General features: G+C 33.1%; 1 long non-coding RNA gene across 1 annotated transcript; it reads left to right on the forward strand.

Annotated features, from left to right (window-relative positions):
• The first annotated feature begins 6,787 nt into the window (after positions 1 to 6,787).
• On the forward strand, positions 6,788 to 13,371 carry LOC149783972 (uncharacterized). Its single transcript, XR_016414086.1, has 2 exons — positions 6,788 to 10,037; positions 13,115 to 13,371. It is a non-coding gene; the product is annotated as an uncharacterized LOC149783972 (long non-coding RNA).
• Positions 13,372 to 15,713: the final 2,342 nt, after the last annotated feature.

Here is a 15,713-nt window from a genome sequence, read left to right on the forward strand (position 1 = left end):
TATATTTTAAATTATGTCATGTGTTTTTTAAGGTAATCATCTGTTTAAAATCGTATAGGACAGGATAGGAAAGCAGATGTTTATATTAACCCTACGTATTCAAAACGCTTTGTCCCGTTGGTAAACTAGGTTCAACTTTGATCTTCACCAGTCATATTCCTATAGATGAGATAATGAGGTAATAATCTATACCATTCGTCTATCATTCTTCTCTCCTTCATCCCAGTTAATAATTGACCCATAAGAATTTATAATTAGTTGCTGGCATGTAAAATACATGCACGATACGTAAAACTATTTGCATATATATGTTGTAGAATGTGATGGAGGTATTCCTTTATATTTTTGATGTTTCGCGTACACAAATTCAATGGCATTACATTTTTGGATATTGTAAGCCAGTGTTTTTTCTATATCCATTGCAATACACAATTTTGGATAAAATAGTTATGAATTATGCATCAGCTAATCTGTCAACTATTTCTATGATATCTGTTCAGGTGTCGTTGTAAATGACTGCATCATCGATGTAGGCATCTCACATATCGAGACCAGATGTAATCGTTTACATTTAACGTTGAACAGTGCAGGGCGAACCTATCATCCAAAGCTACATTTATTTATCTTGATAAAGTCCTTCTGGAGTAACGAATGCCAAAATATTATTTTCCATTTCCGTCAGTATTTTTATTTTTTTATTTTATAATTCAAAATTGCAGACATGTGTTGTATTTACAAGTTTATCAATGCAGTCTTGGCAATGAAAATTAATGTTTTATAGGCCTTTGTCGTAGTCACGTGGTTACAATAATTAAGTTAACGAATATATCCTTATTTCAATTCATCGATACAAAGTCTATTTAAAACAATGTTATTTTTGAGCCCTTTATATTTCCATAGAAGAATAAATTGAATTTATTAAGTTCCATAAGTAAATTCCAGCCGAATCCAAATAGTGGACAAAAACAATTATACAACAGATTCTGCTCAGATCATACAGCACAAACAAATTACTTCTAGACAAACACAATTATATAGCAAACCTTTTGACCTCAGGTCACAATTAACATTTTCTAAAAAAATACTAGTACCTAATGGAAAATTTCATTCTAGAATTTTCCAAGTGTTTTATAGGTAAAATCGTAGTTATATCACCTCACACACACACTTGAAAGATCAAGACATTCCCACGAGCTCTGTGTTTTAATTGCTAACTAAATTGGTTGCAAACATTATGTTTACAGAACAAACGAATACAAGAGATTGAACTAAGTAAATAAAAAAAAAACGAGTTTGAAAAAATGAAATAAGGTACGTTTGCTCAAAACCTGAAGCTATATTTATATTTGTCTTTGGGCAATGTTTCTTTTTTTACGACTAGGAAGTAGTCTTATATTTAAATAGGAAGGCAAAACACATACATCAATTTGCCTGACGGAGCGAAAGGATCGCATAAGTGCATTACTGCAGCAGTAGGAAAGGAAAGGTAAGGATAATGCATCAATCTACTTTTGTTAACGATTTCCTGTCTTTCTCTTTCTCTCAACTACGTCGGCAATTCATTGATTGATATATTGAATTGTGTGCGTCGGCCAACTTAAGGATTTGTCTAAATGTTTTGATATTTTATCTACATAACACTTATTCATATATATCCCTCTCTCTCTCTCTCTGTAATTATATATATATATATATATATATATATATATATATATATATATATATATATATATATATATATATATATATATATATATATATATATATATATATGTATATATATATATATAAATATAATCTTTATTTCAAATATTATACAATTTTATATCTTCGTTTTAAATTCAATTGTAATGCAGAGGCTTTCTTTGATATATCTCTATCACATGTAGCATAATGATTACTTGTTATAACATGGACTGTAAAATTGGAATATAACTGAGGATAAATACAATTCTGTATACAAAAATGATGAATATTCGTTCTTTTAGAATCTTGTTGAAGACCACCGCACGGCTTGATGCATTTTTACTGGTTATCTAATAAAGGACATTAGTCAGTGTTATAACATTGATAATAATTGTTCTCTTTTATCAAAAATGCAATAGGTAATTTATGTAATAATTGTACTTTGACATGACTTATGTCTGTTCCATTTAGGTGATGAAAAATATATTTTTTTAGTTTACGTCCATTTGACTTCAAACAATCACGCTTGCAGATTTTAGGCTTTTACATAAGCAAGAATCGGTTCCAGATTTTATCAGGTGTATGACCTATATTAGTAATACAATATTGTATTGTGTATTTTACTTATTTGGAGAGCTGTGTGATAGACAATCACATTAACTTTCTCCTGGTCATAAGCTATGCCATTTCTAGATGAACTGGGATGACAAGATTCATATTACCAAAAGTAGTTAATATTAGCTTCTTGGATATGAAAATTTGGAGAGAGATACTATTGCATGAATTTTGAATGATATTTTCTTAGAAAAACGAGACATAAGTACTTGATGCAATATGATTAATTTTTTCTTTTCAATGATTTCATGGCCTAAATATGTTAATACGAAATCTTGCTCAAGCAATAGGTGAATAGTCTGGTTTTGGACAAAATGTTTTTATAATGTTTAAACGAAATGTAAAGCGAGTGAAGATTCCAATTGACTACCATGTGCCTTATCCATCATTTGAATACTTTATATTTATATTTTGGAGATGATTATCTTGCAAAAATTAGCACTTGATGGCTGTTATTAATTAGATTTATGTCAGTAAAATATTTAAATGCTTCTAAGATAACTGCTTGCAGTATTTTGGTATAGAATGGTATCAAATCTAAACATACAAGCAGAAATGTATAATATAGATGTGAAATCAATTTCATATTTATACCGGGATTAGTATCATAAGGATGGTGTGATTACTTTAGAAAGTTGCAAAAAACAAACATTTGTCCATATATATCGGTTCTCCTTATATGAAGTACACCCTGATATAATAGGTAGTCTTCGAGAATTAAAAAGAAACGTACATGGCTTTTACTTGTCTTGAGTCAATATGGAGAATTGATAATTGAAGTGTGCATATTTGCAGAGGAATGTGAAATAAATTCTACATTTTGAACAATCAGTCCTAGATGACATATCACAGCAGTAAAAATGTCATTGAAGAGTTTTCAATCACTTTTTGGAGCATGAATCATATTTAATTGATGTTCGAATTTTTAAATACAGTATTCCTGATTCATAATATTAACAGTGTTTGATTCATGTGTCTTTCTAATATACATTACATCGCATTAGATTCCGCAAAGAATCCATTTGTTCTTTGAAATATTACTATGATGTTGCATTTGAGGGATATTGTGTAATGAGTATTTCGAAATTTCTTCGAGTTCAACAGCTACATTGGCTGGAGTAAACGTTTATTTAATTTGTTTTGAGTTTCAACCCTAGTCATTTAATAAAAGGAATCAATGTCACACTCAGATTAGTTGTATAGTTTGGCGTCAAAACAAACATTTAATTATAGTCGTCTATAACACCAAACATTCTTTTCAGCTAATTAAATATTTTCATGAAGGTTTGGTTTGAGCCAAAGGTGAATTCGTTTTCTTCGAAATTTATAGCCATCTAAATTTAGATTTTTGTTTACAAAGTTTAGAATTGTCTGTATACCTATCTGTTGAAATCGTTGTAACGTCTTTGTCTTTTTTCCGTTGTGTCCTATATTGCAACCTCTAGAATCTTCATTTATGTAAGTTGTTGTAGACTCTTGATCTGTTTTATCGTTGTACAATCTTGATCTGGTTTATGGATGTGTTAGTCATTAGCACTGATTTTCATCTCCCATGTTTTACAATTGCTGTGTAGATCTTCTTTGCCCCGCTTTTCGTTGCTGTTCTACATCTTTAACAGTGTAATGTGAACTTCCAATGTTCCTTTTTATCTCGACTAAACTGTCGGTTGATGTATTCGGAGGAGCTGTAATTCTGTTGTATTTTCAATGTCGTTGTTTATTTCGATTTTAAAGATATTTCTTATCGTAATGTGCTTTCTTCGGATGCTTTGATGCTTGAATGATGCTGTCTTTGATGTTGTTTATGCATTGTTTGTGTTTCCTTGTTGTATTATCTCGTTGATGCTTTTCTTTATCTTTTTCACAATTTCTCAAATTTTCGGTTTTGTTCCAGAATTGTATAATGTTTGGAATATTCTGTTTTGTCAGATCTATTTCGATCAAAGTAAAAAAACAAACAGTATGTGACAGAAGTTTCCTCTTCAGTTCAATTCGAACATTTTACACATTATTTCTCATATAAATATAAATATATATATATATATATATATATATATAAGTGTTTGAAAATTATAAAAATCAAAAGTTATTAAAAAGATTGTTAATTTATTTCAAGAACACGTCACTGCCGCTTCGGAAAAAAATTTTGAGTTTTAGTATAACAAATCACAGAATAATTAGTTCCTCAAGACATTTTCCAAAAAATTAAGCCATTTGTATTACACCTATAATAAAATCAGCACTTTAGACTCGAGATTTAAAAATTGTTTCATGCACATTTCCTAGTATGATCTTATTAGGTAAGCAATATGAAACCAATTGCATTAACCTATTTAATTAATTTTACGCCAAGAAGAAGAATGTATGTATAGTCTACACACTAATTCTCAATTATGCAAACATATTTGCCGATATCATACCTGCGTCTCATTCACAGAAGCTCCTGCAAGGATTTGCCTCGAACCGTACATGAAATAATCTCATTAGTAAAGTACTTTTAACTTTAATTTTAATGTACGCTTTGGGCATAATTCTGAATTTCAAAAATTCCAACATCAGACAAATTGTGACAGAGACTATTCTGGTTTGCTTGATAAATCTAGGAAAAAACTGCTTTAAACAATGGTGACGGTGGTTAGGAGAAAATGGAAAAGATGTCAAATTGACAAAATTTGTGTTTTTTACGTAATACATGAAGCCCAACATACATGTTTCCATGCAAGAATCATAATAATTATCAAACATTGCATAGGCTCCGTAACTTCTGTGGACAGGTAACCTAATGTAAAAAGTATTCCCAACCAACACAATTAAAACTTGCATGATTGGTTTATCCCTCTGATATTTTGGTAGCTTAACAGAAGCACTATGCTCTTCTTTCCATTTCACTATTATTCACTACTACTTCTTTCTAGTAAGTAAATACAACACAAACTATTAATAATTTTTCGCTAATCTACAACGGATCGCGCACTGACGAGATCCTAATATTACTCTCTGTTGGTGTTCCTTACTTCATATTTATATGATTTATTATAAAATATTGCAAATCGGTATTTCATGCTACCTACATCATTACATCATCAAAAAGACCCAGTCCACAAAATTTATCCTATTGTAAATGACCCAACACATTTACGCGAGTCAATCCAAAGAATTACCTATCCAAAGAAACTGGACCTTGTCCATCTTTAGGAACTAATCCATGACACCATAACATATCGTATACATTGCAAGTTAGCACGTCTAATGTAGGTAAGTGGTTATTTATTCAGTTTCAGAAATACGTTCATAACATCGACTCCACACAATCAAATAAATGCTAACAAATGATACAACCGTGCCTTAGATGCAAATCATATATAAGCTAGGTTAGTTACAATACAATATTTAAACTTTAAGATGAAAATGTCACTTCTGTATCAGATCCATTTGTGTTTCATATTTATTAGCTGTGTAACCATATTCACAGTGATCTTTGACATTCCGATAGAGCAGCCACTTGGATGGAACATGTCCGGTTTTCAAAAATCGTAACTGATGTCTAAACTACAAAATGCTAATGTAAAGCAAGACACCAAATGTTTCGGGTAGAATGCATCATACCGCCGTTAATGGGAGGATAATACTGTAATTATAAATCATCACAGTTGTCTGATTCAACCACATATCGTTTACTCCTCCGCCGTCTAATTAATATCTACTTTGGCAACATATGCTTAAAGGTATTCAGCGAATTACTTTGAAGATATGTTTGCGTGTATGTAAATCAAGTGAGTACTGGTAACACACAACTGGCTAAACAGAATGGCAGAAACGTTCGTTTCTAAAGTAAAATGCAAATGTCTAATTTATAATGCACATATACAACATGATTTTACTATATAAATAATAAGTTTTGTTGCTAATGATTAGGGAAATAGTCTTTCCAAAAGAAGGCCATATATATTAATTGAAAAACAGTGATGTGAAAGATACGTCACTGGATTCATTTCGCCCAAAGGGTTAGCTACTTAACATTAGCTGCAAACAATGGCAGCTAATGGTAGCTAATGCATTCGATCTTATTTGGCCAACACAGCTAGGTGTATGAGGTAATGCATTCATCGCATATTAGTTTCCAAGGGTGAACTATGTAATCAGAATAAACAAGTCAACATAACGTAAACTGATATGCAACTAATTTATGCAATGCATCTGAATCTGAAGTGAACAGGTAAAATAACGTTGGCGTCACAGATGTACGCCTGAAACTGTTAAGAATTATTCGACTTTCTTAAGATTACCAAAGAATAATCTCAAGTACTTGACAATGGAGAAGCTATATTAAGGCAGAAGTCATTTGATAAAATGATGGGGTTTTAAGGAACGGATACATATAATTTGATTCACGTCGCCAGATTAATGTATCAAATTGGTTTGTTTTATTCCTTCTTTCCTTCTTTCTCTTTTCATGATATTTACGGCATGTCAACCAGATGTTTGATTTGAAGTGTCTACCTTGTTTCGAATCTGAGTTTGACCGGACAAGATCCTGCTCCACGTTTTAGTCTTAATGTACTATTTCGGCCAGCTTTAGCCAACATCGTACTCTGAATTTTAGTCTGATTACGCTATTCCATCTTGCATTGTGGCATCTAACTCCACATCCAGTCGGATTACACTATTCCTGCTAGCTTTATGACAACATCGTAGTATGCAGCTTAGTCTGAATATACCAATGCCAACTAGCTTTACATGTTATTCTACACCTTTTTCTGATTAAACTCTTCCTGCTAGTTTTACGACAACATTTTACTCTGCATCTCGTCTAATCACACAATTTCAGCAGGTTTTACGACATCATATTAATGTGCATACATTAATCGAGTTTCATGTATAACATCTTAATCTGTCGGTCCTAGCGCATCTTTAGTTATGACTAATCTTACTCGCAACTTTCACCATGTTATATCGAAACTTTCAGACGTTAAGGTAGCTACCAATTACATGTCATAAAATGAACTTCGGATTGCAAAGGAGAAATTAGAGCAGGAATTGTGTAAAGTAGAAAGTAGACACCTGCAATATCATAACTACGTAGATACGACCATTCGTATAACATTTGAGAATATCTAATTGCATGTGTTCTAGTATCACACATACAATTTCAGAAGAAATATTGGATGAGTTAAAGATGCGACTCAGAACGGACATCCTACTTACATGGACAATGTATCTACTTATACTAATACAAATTGAAACAAGCATCATATTTCATGGTATATATATATGTATGGCGAAATCATCTGTGTATAAATGCCTCACCGTAAGACTAAATTGACACATTACGGAACGTTTTTGTCAATGAGCGGTCTACTTTAAGGACTTGCACATCGTCAGCTGTAAAGGTATGTGAATTATTTATTAATTTCTTCTGTATTAGTTATAACTATGGTACTAAGACAGTTTTTGTATATTTTCTATGCTGCTTCGGCTTACGTATTGTAATGCAAATATTTTTTTTTATTCTTGTTTGCTACTTAGCAAGAGATGTATATGAGTAAAATGAAGTTGCGATTTTAAGAAACGTTTAAGACCGTAGGGTTCTTTTCGGGCACGGGTAGGTTTAATTCTGAACCTGTATATTATTTCGTAATTATTGTATCGATAATGTAATTGGTGTAACTTACCCAATACAACGTCATTACGCTTTACCGTATAATCCCGTGGCATGCATAGTACTCTGTGGTAGATGTATTTTCAGCTGATTCGATTCGCAGTTGAGGAGCTGATCGGAGGCGCAGCTGTAATGCTGATCGGAGTTGACGTGATACCAGCTGCAGATCTAACCATAGAAGTTGGCCATAGCAGACGTAAAGCTGAACCATTGCAGACGTAGAGCTGAGTGAACAGTTTTGCTGGTCGGGTAGCTGGTGATCGGTTGTTGTGGACCGTTTGGTGGGCGCTGATTGCTTAATTCACCAAGGAATTGAATGGTGATCGGTGACTACATGAAATACTGCCTGCTTGCTTGACTAGTGTGACTGGTCGCCAAGTGTGTTGGTGACGTAGTGTTTAACTTCGTACAAATAATATTGTAGCCGTGAGCTAATCTTGGGGGGGGGGAGGTTGTAGTACCCAGTGTTTAGGGATTATAAAGATATTTGGCATATCTGTCATTTTGTTTTTATCATTTTACTATACTTCAATTCTTCACTATTTGCGTAAATACATTTTTCTATATGCCACATTTTTACCATTTGAGTAAATCTCATCATTCTTTTCGCCGTGTGCAATCACCGTGAAGCATTAACCTTTGTCTTTATACTGGGTAAGGTCGTTTATTTATATTTTCATTTGTTGCATTATTAGTTTGTCCAATATTTGGATGTTATACACGAACATATTAAGCATAAATCATTTATGATTCAAGTCATTCGTCATTAAACAGTGTATTTGTATCACCATCAAAGGTGTTTATGTTGTAAATCCGAAGTTCATCCCGGTTATCTTGTTACAAACACAATATATATACATATACAGATAAAGAGATACAGAGACAAACAGAGAGTGAGCAATACAGCGGTGATCCTTTCTATAATCCAAATGTAATTTGTTCTATTCACAATTCACCCAAACTGCAAGATTATCCTTTTATATGAATTAGTGTAGTGATAATTTTATAATCACAGCATGAGAAGTATAATAACACAAATCCTCAGAAACAAGAATAATCAGACTATATGCATAAACTAACTGTTAAATTTATTTTTAAATGCACGATGTATAGGACGGAATGTGATCTTTTGACAGACTAAACAGTTCAATTTTATTCAAGTTTTATAAAGCCTGATTTATACGAGCTGACAATTTTGTTTTGTTCACTGGCAATACACTTTATTATATTCTAACAATTGTGTAATACCTTATTGATTTACTTACCATTTACATCGACAATTAATCAACAAACACTTTAGAGATTTTAACTCACTTTTTACTTTGTATATGTAACAACACTGGGACACGTCGTGATTTGCTGACCATGGATGTCAGCCTGTTGCCAACTGTATTTGCATGTAGCGCTAGCCCTAATGATTTCACCTTTGAATCAAGATTAAGCAAATTGTTGCTATTTTTAGATTTGAAAACACCTGCTAAAGAATGTATATAAAATCACGATTACAAAGAACATCATTTTTAAATCTTGCAATTCTAGAATTTTCTTATACGTTTCCATTGTTCATTTTGTGAGCGGTCAACGTGCTCAAACAGACTAGTTGTATTCAGTCTCAGCGATGAATCGAATGAACAGTCACTTGATAATCACATCGTCGCTTTGAAAATGAGCAGTTTATTTGTTCTGGCTCACCCTACAAACTTCATATGCATGGTTTCGACACAAACTTGTTCTCATTGTTATTTCATAAAATGTCATGTCTCAAGAAAGTGATAGATGAACTATTCCTTGCAGAACCTAACATGTATTCTTTACAGTACGTAATCCTGGATTATGTCTTAGGATATACTACACAAATGATGGAAGAGGCACACAGATGCGGGAAGACGACAACGTTTAATGGTATGCTATATTTAGAGAATATCTCATCGATCAAATAACATCGGAGATCTTTGACCCTCGATTTCTTTATTTTTCAGTCCTACAGTTGATCAAGCTAATATGTTTGGGCCGTCTGGTGCACTCGCACTTACACCACTCATGACTCCAATTTTTATACTACTAATGGTGGTCGTAGGTAATTTGAATTGAAATAGAAGTGTAACATTTAAGATTAAGATTTCCACCGTTTGCAAAGAGATTTATGCGAATTGGCTGAAGTAATAAATATAAAGAAAAAAAACCGTCATATATATATACTAAGCTTATGTAACCCGCTTTCTCTCTCGTTTTGCATACACCTTTGATATGTGTCCAATAATTAATATAATAATTATACTCTAAAATGCGTTCAAACTAATGAAATTGCCGCATCCATAATATTTACTCTCCGTACGTATCTGTTTGCGTATATTAACACTTTTTGTCCAGCTAGAGTGTTAGAACGTACACGTAAAACAACGCATATTCAGACTTGTTTTGGTTTAGTGAAAATATTATTGCACGTATATGTCCAATGTGAAAGTGATACCAGTGGATCTCAGTAGAGAGGCAGATCGTCTTTCGCTTTTTGTTCTTTGCATCAGCGCAAATAATGAGGTGTTTAGTTTTCGTGCCAGGTTTAATTGTGCTGACGTCGCTTACACATAGTGTTAACCTAAATATTTGAACTGCATTTTGCTACGTACTATCGAAAATGGAGCAATGATAAAACTTATAGTACACTTGGATATCATGTGCTTTTACTGGATACACAACACATTGTATAGTCTCATAAACGTAGTTACATCGAATGCACTCTGTCATTGTGAATAATTTGAATATTCTTCGTTTGCGTGAAATTTGTGAAACTCATAATTGACTTTGACATTGTGCTAAACATATTTAATTGACACAAAATTATACCATGGGATTGGGCACAATTTTTAACAACTTAAATTAACCCAAGTATTGCCACATACTGAACATAACAACATAATAACGATATAATTTTCAGCTAATAGTTGCATATGACATTGCAAGTAAATTTTGCACCTACACAGCTCGTCTGCTGTACCTGGGACACAACCTAAATGTTTGTTGTTGATCTAGGGTTTAACGCCATTTTTAGCACAAGATAGGCTATACATGATAGCCAGTATAACTGGTGGAGGAGGAACCCTGGAAAGCCCAGGGAAGAACCACCGACCCACGAGAAGCTACTGGCATGCTTTCCCACGTACCCACGCTAGCGGAGCCTTGGTCTCGAAACCATGCAGACAGAGGTGAGATGGCAGTGATCCGGAACGGTGAGCGCTTTAGACCACACGGCCACTCGGGGCCCGATCAACAACCTAAATAGTGCATGGTGGTTTCGATCACACCGCATGAATAAAAAAGGTGTGTCACCATGTTGAACACGGTAAGGTTCAGCGTCGTATGCACTTAAATGGGTGATAATATCCAGTCATCGATTAATAAAACTTGGCATTTTACTAGATTCTATTTTTGGACATAATCACATTTTCAAACCTATGTAAGACACTCTAGTCTGTGTATCCTATTCAAAATGATATTGTTGAATATTTGAAAGATGATATGGCAGAATTTAGCCTGAAACCGCAAATGACCATATTGTTCGGACACGGGGGTTGGGGTGGGTGGATGGGTTGGGGTAGTAAAATATATAGTCTGGAGTTTGACTCACTTTGACATTGAAAATTATTTTTTATTTCATTATTTTTTCAAGACTGCAGATTTCCTCACACTGTTTCAAAATAGAGTCTACTTACTAGTGTATTTTGTAAGTCTTGTAACTATTCTTGCCGCTTCGTGCTGTGGTTTTTCCATTTTTCTGTATTGATCAATATACATCAGCCCAGACTGCACTGGCATATTCAAAGATAGGCCTGATATCAGTTATATACAGTTTTGACAACATTTGCTTAACTTTTTTATAGTTTTCGTAGATTAGCTATTCGTCATGATGCTGTTTTTGAAATGCTATCAATGTGACAGGTCAGTTTGGCATTTGATGAAAATATTAACCATAGATGGCGACAAGAATCCACATATGTAAGTTTGATATTATCAAAAACACGTTTAGGCTTGTTTGTCAGGTTTTTGTTTCTTGAAAAACATAAACGTTATTTTTTCTCAACTAATCTTTAAGGCAAATGTCTTGGAGCAGTTTTATTAGGTCATTATTCATGACAAGATCCACTTTAGCACGATAAAAGGTTGAATAATTCAGAGATGAGTCATCTGCAAAAAGACGAGTGAGGAAGCTCATACCATTGGCAATATCGTTTACGAAGATTAAAAACAAGAGTGGCCCAAGCACGGATCATTTTTGCAGACCGGCACGTATAAACATTTCCCGTGAATAAGTATCAGGCAAAGCCATCGCCTGTTTCCATTACTTAATTAATTTTGAATCCATGATATCAGATTAGCTGAAACTCGATGCAAATAATAACCCTCTGTTGCAGACCCGATCAAAAACATTTGATAGAACACACAATATTATACAAGAATTTTGGGATTGTTCTAATGAACTGTAAATACTATGATTTATTTTAATACTTTGAAAAACAGTTCATCTTCCAGAAAGGAATTCTGATTTATACTGATAAAACAGACGATTTGTATAAAAGTAATTATATACATGTTTTAAAATGCATTATTCATAGATTGTTCGACACAGCTAAATAGAGAGATTGGTCTATAACTGGCATATAATTTATTAACGGGACGAATGTGCACAAGTTTCCACTTATCGGAAAATTACCTTTCCTTCAATGATAGATAAAAAACTACTGGTGATGCTATTGTTTCATTAACGCATTTAAGCATTGTATGACTTACAATATCAGGCCTATATGCTTTGTTTACAGGAATTCAATTAATACTAGCTTTAATTTCTTTTACAGTGATATTAACTGTGTTTAGGGTATGGAATTACCTTTTTTGGAAATATAGGGAATATAAAATTACTATCATCAACAGTTGAAATTGAGGTGACATAATTATTTAATAAGTGAGACTTTGTTCGATACATAGGCTCATATATGCAATATATATAAATGATTATATACATAAATGACGAGTTATACACGAAGATCAGTTAGAGTTAATAAATGATGTACTGATTGAATAATATATTTATTTTTTAATAAACTGACAGACTGACAGTCCGTTTATTAAAGTAAAATAATAGGTAGTTTATTTCAATAGGTCGTGACTGGTTAATTAGAGAACAACAGTGGTCTGAATGGGGTCCTTGGAGCGCTTGTTCCTCGACGTGCTTCAACATACCAGGAACACGCACTCGGACACGTGCTTGCCCCACGAAACTGTTTAGATGTCCGGAGACTGCGTCTTCAATTGAGGCCTGCTCTGGAGACAACCCATGTCAAATAGTTTGAAAGCAAACTGAAATATGTGACAATTTTCATTGTTTGTGAAATACAAATAAAACAAGTTAGATAACTTGCTCTGTCACGAATAAATATTTATTCGCTAAGCTATATATTTTGGCTTTAGACAAAGTTACATTTTTTACACTAATATAGTCCCCATTTAATAAATGCCCCGCCCCCTTTTGTTCCACAAAACAAAATTCCTATCTTATCGATCTTTATAGATCAGTAAATATTTATTATGGTTGTGGCTAAATATTTAAAACAGTACACGAGTAAAACCCTTGGATTATTAGAAAAATCAAAAGACATTTACAAAGTAACTATAACACCATACAAAATGATACAAGCAGGCTGTTGACCCTTGTCTCGAAAACCTTCAATACATATTGCGACTTTAATGTGTGCAGGCAAAGTGTTCCATACCACAGTTCCAGAATATTTCAAACTGTACCTATGTTGTTCACTACTGGATCTTCAAAGGCTCAAGTGATATTGCAAGGTTGACTTCAACGTATAGAACCAACACATTTGGTCAAAACTCCTTATTCGTATTCTCATATATTAAATTGTGTTTATTTGTTAGCATGTAGTGTTTTATTAAAGTTTATTTAGTCATTTAGTTTGAGCCATATTATACGGTGCTTTAAAATAAGATAAAAGGCGACCAGTTCCTTTATGAATCTCGTTAAAAGTTCCCTAGTGCAGCTTCGCACATCGTGAAACATTATTAACCACATTGTGAAATTATTTTCAGTAAATGGTAAAATGTGAGTAGTGTAGAAAATATTCCTATTTTTCTCTAGGTATTTCCAAACAGTTTATTAAATAAAGTCGTTTTACTTGCAAGTATTTATATACATAGTCCTAATATGTATTCCACTTTAAATCACTTACAACTATCACTCCTAAATTCGTGTCATCTTTAATATCTTCAATTAATTTTCCATCATCCTAAATTTAAGATCTGTCTAGTAAATGTACGATTTGTTGGATAGTGGTATTACCATGCATTTGAGGTCTGATTTAGTGATAATCATTTTATTTTGGTTTGAAGAGATCTCGTGACCTCAGATAACAGTGTTTAGCGGATCGGGTAATTACTGTAAATCATTATAAGTTATTAATTGAATCTGTTAGTGACGTATTTGGGAAAACGTGTAGTGATACAGACATTATTATAATCACTTATGCACGGATAAATATACATCTCTTACATTTATTTCTGCTATTTTAGTGTTGGTATGTTCAGTTATGGAATAAGAAGGCTGCGTTTGTACATTACGACCTTGATTGGCATCGTTGTCTTTTCTACAGATATACACCGTTTGTAATCAGACACACACTTTCGATAGATTTGGAAGCTATCTGTTCGAGAGAAGATAGTGTGTGCCACTAAACAAATGTCCGATTTATGCCATTTCAGACAGTTCCACAAGTATCAGTTTTGGGGCCGTTAATCTTAATTTTATATATATATATATATATATATATATATATATATATATATATATATATATATATGTGTGTGTGTGTGTGTGTGTGTGTGTGTGTGTGTGTGTGTGTATCCCTTCGATAAATCTTAGGCAGTTTCCATGAAAATGAACATAATTTGGCCACTGGAATTAAACATTTAAATGTATTATTTAGCCAATGACTAATCAAGTGTAATCCAGTAAAGCAAACATGTCTTTGAATACTCCAAACCTGTCAGTTTTCTTCATTAATATTGTCTTTGATGGCGAAATAATTAGGTTTACACAATATCATGCATATGTTGGCGCAAGTCCTAACAAGGAGGGAACATGGACGTCATACATATATGACATATTTAATACTTTACCCCAAATGACAGGATCAAAAAGAGCACTAAAATTCAAATTATTCTGGAAGAAAGATAAACTATTTTTACTAGTTATGCAAGCACGACTAAAGGACTATGCAGATCTAGTATTTGAAGGTTTTCTCAGCAAGACCCGGATAGCTTAGAACAAATCCAATTATGGTCAGCACAAATTGTTACTGGACTTTTCAGAAATACCTGACATGAAAACCGTAACGGAAAATTAGTTGGTCATAATAGTGATAAGGGCGGAAATTCATTATATTAGATTTTGTGATCTTTTAGCTCATCTCCTTGCAGATTTAACAAGTTATACTTTAATATATATATTTGATTTAGAGCCCAACGCACATTTATTCATCTTTTGTTTGGTCTGCTTCTCTGTCTTGATGGAGTAATGTGTTAGGTGCTCTTATGTGGGGGTTATCGTACATATTTTAGGGAATTCGTCGCCTAACCGAAATCGCTACATTACTATGGCAATAATACACATTTAAAACAAACATACATGTTATTATTGGTCTGATCTCAATAAAAATGCTAACCTCGTGCATGTTTGACCTTTAACATC

This window comes from Sinohyriopsis cumingii, chromosome 14 (genome assembly GCF_028554795.1).
Source record: "Sinohyriopsis cumingii isolate HCF-2022 chromosome 14, ASM2855479v2, whole genome shotgun sequence".
Classification (NCBI taxonomy): domain Eukaryota; kingdom Metazoa; phylum Mollusca; class Bivalvia; order Unionida; family Unionidae; genus Sinohyriopsis; species Sinohyriopsis cumingii.